This window comes from Etheostoma spectabile, unplaced genomic scaffold (genome assembly GCF_008692095.1).
Source record: "Etheostoma spectabile isolate EspeVRDwgs_2016 unplaced genomic scaffold, UIUC_Espe_1.0 scaffold465, whole genome shotgun sequence".
Lineage (NCBI taxonomy): Eukaryota > Metazoa > Chordata > Actinopteri > Perciformes > Percidae > Etheostoma > Etheostoma spectabile.
This window is the reverse complement of record NW_022605616.1, coordinates 250,742-257,437: the sequence shown is the minus strand read 5'-3', so window position 1 is coordinate 257,437 and position 6,696 is coordinate 250,742. Positions and strand designations below refer to the sequence as shown.

The window sequence follows — 6,696 nt, the reverse complement described above, 5'->3', positions numbered from 1 at the left end:
ATTACTTTTGTAATTTTACATATGTTTAAAAATATCGAAATTAATATCAATATCGCAATATTCATTATCAATATCGCAATATCAAATTTTTTTCAATATCGTGCACCCCTAAATTTGGCGCAAACAGAATGAGAACATGGATCCATCATGCCTTGTTACCATTGTGGTGGTGGTGTAATGGTGTTTTCTTGGCACACTTTAGCCCCTTTAGTGCTAATTAGGCATCCTTTAAATGCCACAGCCTACCTAATAGCATTGTTTCTGACCATGTCCATCCCTTTATGGCCACCGTGTACCCATCCTCTGATGGCTACTTCCATCGGATATGCACCATGTCACAAGCTCCAATCATTTCAAATTGGTTTCTTGAACATGACAATGAGTTCACTGTACTAAATGGCCCCCAGTCACCAGATCTCAACCCAATAGGCATCTTGGGATGTGGTGGACGGGAGCTTCGTGCCCTGGATGTGCATCCCAAAAATCTCCATCAACTGCAAGATGCTATCCTCTCAATATGGGCCAACATTTATAAAAAATGCTTTCAGCACCTTGTTGAATCAATGCCACGTAGAATTAAGGCAGTTCTGAAGGGCGAAATGAGGTCAAACACAGCATTAGTATGGTGTTCCTAATAATCCTACAGGTGAGTGTATATATTAATACCTTTTCGGACCTTTTTGAATGTTAGCCCTGACAATTAACTCACATTACAATAAAGACTCAAACTAACACTAAAACTAATAAAAACTAAACTAAAACTAAGCATTTTCAAATAGCCAAAATTAAATAAAAATAAAAACTAATGAAAAATGAAAAACTAGCTTTCCTACCACAGAGCCTAACAGAGGCATCTATTTCACTAATTTTGAAACCCGGTAAGGACCCGCTTGAGTGTGGGTCATATTGGCCAATTTCACTTCTAAACACAGATGTGAAGATATTCCAGGGGGGATTCCAGAAGTGGTTGTCTCCCTGGATTTGAAGGGAGAAGGCATTTGACAGAATCAACCGAGGTTATCTGTTTGTCGTATTAGACAGATTCAGCTTTGGTTCAAATTTGATCTCTTGTATACTTCCCCAAAACCATCAGTGATAACTAACACATTAGCTTCCCAACTTTTCCTTCTGTCAAGGGGTCCCCACAGCCCACTTCTATTTGCATTAGCTTTAGAGCTAAGTTGAGAACATCACGTCATACATGGGCTTTACAGGATGGGAGTATAGCATAAAATTTCTCTATATGTAGACGACTTTTTGCTCTATATATCAGATCCAGTGTCATGTCTTATGTTGTTGTACTTTGAGAAGTTTAATACCCAGATAATATAAGCCCCTAACAGCTTTGCCCAGTATGCACAGTTGGGTTGTCTAATACCTGATGTGAGCTTTACAAAAAGTGGTAATTGTTCCTTCTCTCAACCTATTCTTTCTTTTCTATTTTTAGAAAAAATAAATCAAGACACTGTATCTAAATTAATGGATTGGTATTGTTTTATCTTTCTTGAATAAAAACATGGTTTAAAAAAATCATTCGGTCAGAGAAGAGGACAATTTGATTCCCAGCAATTTAACCCAGAGACAGCGTGTGACAATAACACAAAGCCATTTATCAAAACCTGGACTCGCTGTCACAAAAGCAGCTCCTATAATGAAGTGCTACATGGCCATCAGATTAAAAGGGGTGGATAACAGAGAACAAGCAGAGAGAAAAAAGAAAGAAGGAATAAAGAAGAGAAAGAGAGAAGAATCCATATATTGTAGGCCCTGATGAACATCAGCAGGCCAACGGCACCTCATGTTCTTATTGTTTCATTCATCTCACACACTCATACACATACTTCCTTTGTGTCATGTAGCTATTATGCTGCGTTTTACAGCAGTGCATCACACACAAGTGGCGGCATTTTCCTGTAAAGTGAGACACTGACACTCTAAAAAGGCTGTGTGTGGGTGTGTGTGTTTGTATGTGGATAACTTTGATGCGCATCCATTATTTTGTGCACTTGCTTGAGCCTGTTCGCACGTTCATGTACAGAGTTCACACAGATGCACTATTTCTTTAATCACATTAGAGATGTTGATAATTAACCGTTTCACTGTTTAACCTTTAAAACGACAATTAACCGATCAGTTAAAAGCAATACAAAAATAAAGAGGTAATTATTATTTTTTGACTCCATTGCCTGCACGATAGTTAACGGGTCATTGATTGGTTAAAGAAGGTCTGCTGTCGGTCAGAAAAAAACTCTAAATAAGCATCCCTAAATTAATAACATTAAACTTGAATTGAGTCAAGGTTTTATAAGGTTAGTTAGAAAAATATTAAACCTACACGGGCCAATCCTTTTACAATGGATCAAGTGACTATGTGTAATGTGAAAGGTGTTGCTTGTAATGACAAACGCAGACAAACACATTTGATAAACCCACGGCACACTACCTGTCCAGCACCAAACAGCTGACAGACAAAGTTAGTATTAAGACTTGAGAGTGACGATTGGACTCTACGCCAAGTGAATTTGTGTTGCTCTGTGTCTGCTGGATGTGTACATAAGTAAGGAAGTATTATGCTAACATATTGGCCATTTCAACATTTCAAGGTGTCCGTTTTGTTTACAGATTGGTCTGCTGTCCCCAAGTGCCCAGAACTCAATGTTTAGATTTAAGATTAGCTGAAAAATACAAATCACCGTTGTTATGTTGTGTTATTATGAGGCTGGCAAGCAAACCCTTTACAATGTTGGTACAAATTGATGTGTTTATAAAGATTAGCAAAACTGTTAAGTATATTGAATACTAGGATTGAATGTTTGGTCAGATTTGTAATCTGTTTATTTTTTTCTTCAATTATATAACAGCTTGTTTTTAACATTCAACATTTTAGAATTTTGGCATCTTTTGTTCAAGAAAACTGGACTAAAAGTCTACAGCCACGCTTACTCTGTGAACGGTGCTTTGAGTTACAGGTTAATATCAACATGTTAACATTCTCACAATAACAATAGTGGTAACATTTAGCAGATAATGTTTACAATGTGTGCTGTCTTTGTCTGGCAAGCTTAAATATTCAAATATTCTCAGCTGAGGCGGATGTTCTGTAATTACAAAAATTTCAGCGTGGATAAAAATGTTGGACATTGACACCCCTAAAGAGCTGGCTAAAAGGGGTTTTCATAGAAAAACATGTTAATCTGAATTTAACAAAATAAAACTTAATGTGCCGCCATTTTCATGTCTACAAGGACCACTATAATAGTATGAGAGGTATTACGCTTCTCCAAATCCGCGATTCGATTAAATTTTCAATTTAAACAATTTTTTCCCAGCACTGACTGCTATGCCATTGTTAGACTATGTTGTCTTGATTTGTAAAAATCAAAAAATCTTTGGTTGTATGCCCTGACCACTGTCTTTTACCTCATATTTTTGAATGTACCACACTAAAGCCATATGGTTAGTTATAACTTATTTCACCAGTCAATTGGAACAAACTGTTAAACAACAAAAAGCAGAGCCACTAGATGGCAGAAAGGTACTCTACAACAGCAGTTTAAATTTCTCAAGAGGTGCACCTCTGAGACCGAGACTATCGTACAAAATAAAAACAGCATCTCTTGTTCCTATTTTAATCATTTTAAAACGGTCACGGATAAAGACATCCCGATTGATCTTTATCAATTTAATTCAATTATTTCTTCATCTAAGCCATCAACCTGCCTCTTAGATCCCATCCCAACTAGGCTACTTAAAGAAGTTTTACCATTAGTCAACACTTCGCTACTGAATATAACCAATTTGTCTTTATTAACAGGCTATGTACCACAGCACTTTAAAGTTGCTGTAATTAAACCTCTTCTGAAAAAGCCAAACCTTGATCCAGATGTTTTAGCCAACTATAGACCTATATCCAACCTTCCATTTCTCTCTAAGATTCTTGAGAAAGCAGTCGCCAAACAGCTGTGCGACTTTCTGCATAGCAACAGCTTATTTGAGGATTTTCAGTCAGGATTTAGAGTTCATCATAGCACAGAGACAGCACTTGTGAAAATTACTAATGACCTCCTAATTGCTTCAGACAAAGGACTTATCTCTGTACTTGTGTTATTAGATCTTAGCGCTGCATTTGATACCATTGACCATTATATCTTATTACAGAGATTGGAACATTTAATTGGCATTAAAGGGACTGCTCTAAGCTGGTTTAAGTCTTATTATCAATCGATCTCAGTTTGTTCATGTTAACGATAATCCTCTATGCACGCCAAGGTTATCATGGAGTCCCACAAGATCTGTGCTCGGTCCAATCCTGTTCACTTTATATATGCTTCCTTAGGCAGTATTATTAGGAAACACTCCATAAACTTTCATTGTTATGCAGATGATACTCATTATATCTATCATCAAGCCGATGAAACTAATCAGTTAGCTAAACTTCAAACGTGCCTTCAGATATTAAAACTGGATGACCTGCAATTTTCTAATGTTAAACTCAATAAAACTGAGTTATTGCTCTCGGACCCAAGCACCTTCGTGACGCATTATCCAAAGATATAGTTACTCTGGATGGCATCACCCTGGCCTCCAACCCCACTGTAAGGAATTTTGGAGTTATCTTTGATCAGGACATGTCCTTTAATGTCCACATAAAGCAAATTTCAAGGATCGCCTTTTTTCACCTATGTAATATTGCAAAAATCAGGAATATCCTGTCTAAAAATGATGCAGAAAAACTAGTCCATGCATTTGTTACTTCTAGGTTGGATTACTGCAATTCTTTGTTAGCAGGCTGCTCGAAAAAATCCATAAAGACTCTACAGCTGATCCAGAATGCTGCAGCACGGGTTCTGACAGGAACCAGGAAAAGAGATCACATCTCTCCTGTTTTAGCTTCTCTGCATAGGCTTCCTGTGAAATCGAGATAGAATTTAAAATCCTTCTTCTCACCTACACAAGCTCTTCATGTCAGGCACCATCTTATCTTAAAGAGCTCATAGTACCTTACAACCCTAAAAGCACACGCTCCCAGAATGCAGGTTCTGGTGGTTCCTATAGTCTCTAAAAGTAGAACGGGAGCCAGAGCCTTCAGCTATCAGGCTCCTCTCCTGTGGAACCAGTTCCAGTTTGGGTTCGGGAGGCAGACACTGTTTCCACATTTAAGAGTAGCTTAAGACTTTCCTTTTTGATAAAGCTTTAGTTAGGACATAGAATTGAATGTTGTAAGGAGTGAGGAGTCGCAGTGTCCGCCTAACCCGGCCACCTGCTTCTCGTCATAGTGTCGACCCTAACCAGGTTTTTATCCCATCCCCACTCTGACCTTCCTGCCCCTACCCCAACTGTTTCTCCCCCTTCCCTAACCGGTTTGTATCCCATCCCCCACTTTGACCTTCTTGACCCTAACCCCAACTGTTTCTCCCCCTACCCTAACCAGGGTTTGTATCCCATCCCCCACTTTGACCTTCTTGACCCTAACTGGTTCTCCCCCTACCCTAACCAGGGTTTGTTCCACTCCCCACTTTGACCTTCCTGACCCTAACCCCAACTGTTTCTCCCCCTACCCTAACCAGGGTTTGTATCCTATCCCACACTTTGACCCTCCTGACCTTCCTGTCTTCCTTTGACACACTGAGCTCCTCTATCTTTCTATCTTCCCATTTATGTGCATCCATGTCCTAGAAATGTTGTTGCTAACCAGCTCCGGGGGTCACTCCCCGAGTCCTTTTGTTTTTTTTCCCCCAGCATGTTCCCTCGGACCGAGAGGCTCCAGGATCGTGGGCAGGTGTCGCCTGGTCCCGCTCCACGTTCTGCGATGCCATGTTCACTTGCTACACTCTGCGGTCACAGCTACATCCTGCTGTCCTTGAGTGCCCACAGTGACCGCTATGCCATGAACTATCACAAAACTGCTACAAACTACTATTTTTTCTATTTTTGTTATTTCCACTCTTATTCTAACCCCAACCGGCCCGTCAGACACCGCCTACCAAGAGCCTGGGTCTGTCCGAAGTTTCTGCCTAAAAGGAAGTTTTTCCTCGCCACTGTTGCACTGTTGCTTGCTCTGGAGGAAACTACTAGAACTGTTGGGACCTACTCTGTCTGTAAAGTGTCTCGAGATAACTCTTGTTGTGAATTGATACTATAAATAAAATTGAATTGAATTGAATTGAATTGATTGTTCCAGCTTAAAGCTGATGCTCTGGTGGTCACGGTGGTGTCTTTGGTGTCTTTCTAGCCTTTACAGAAGATTTTCTATTGGCTTTTTTTGGGGTCGTTGAGCAATAAATCCAGCCAAGATTTATCCACTTCTTGTCCATAATTTATCAATTTTTCGGTCATTGCTACCGCTAGCTTCCATGCTAGGCACCATCTTGCATTCCCATGATGCTTTGCGAGAGAGCTTGTTTATGTTTTGCCAGCCAATGCAATGCAGGTCTGTCACACATTACGCCTTATATGGGCATCCGAGTGAGAACAAAGATCATATGTGTGAGAGACAGATCACGCAAAGTCGGACTAGTCTAATGTAATCAAAGATCGTCTATTACCGTTCTACAGAGAAGAATGCATCGGTGTTTTCAGATGTGGCATACATTTGGGCATTTTTTGAAGAAATGTAAATAGTTTGTCCTTTATATGAGTTATAATGTTCATTATGTTATTTTTTTTCGCACTGGATGACTCAAAATATATAGGAGA

At 39.5% G+C, this 6,696-nt stretch overlaps 1 protein-coding gene and 1 long non-coding RNA gene across 2 annotated transcripts in view; one reads left to right on the top strand and one right to left on the bottom strand.

Moving 5' to 3' along the window:
• Positions 1–6,696, bottom strand: part of slc24a3 (solute carrier family 24 member 3) — a 197,871-nt gene that overhangs the window by 145,132 nt on the left and 46,043 nt on the right. The window lies entirely within an intron of this gene.
• The window catches only part of LOC116686773 (uncharacterized), a 17,764-nt gene that overhangs the window by 2,937 nt on the left and 8,131 nt on the right, over positions 1–6,696 (top strand). The window contains exon 2 of the long non-coding RNA XR_004331353.1: positions 4,232–4,234. This is a non-coding gene — a long non-coding RNA (uncharacterized LOC116686773). The remainder of the gene's footprint in view (positions 1–4,231; positions 4,235–6,696) is intronic.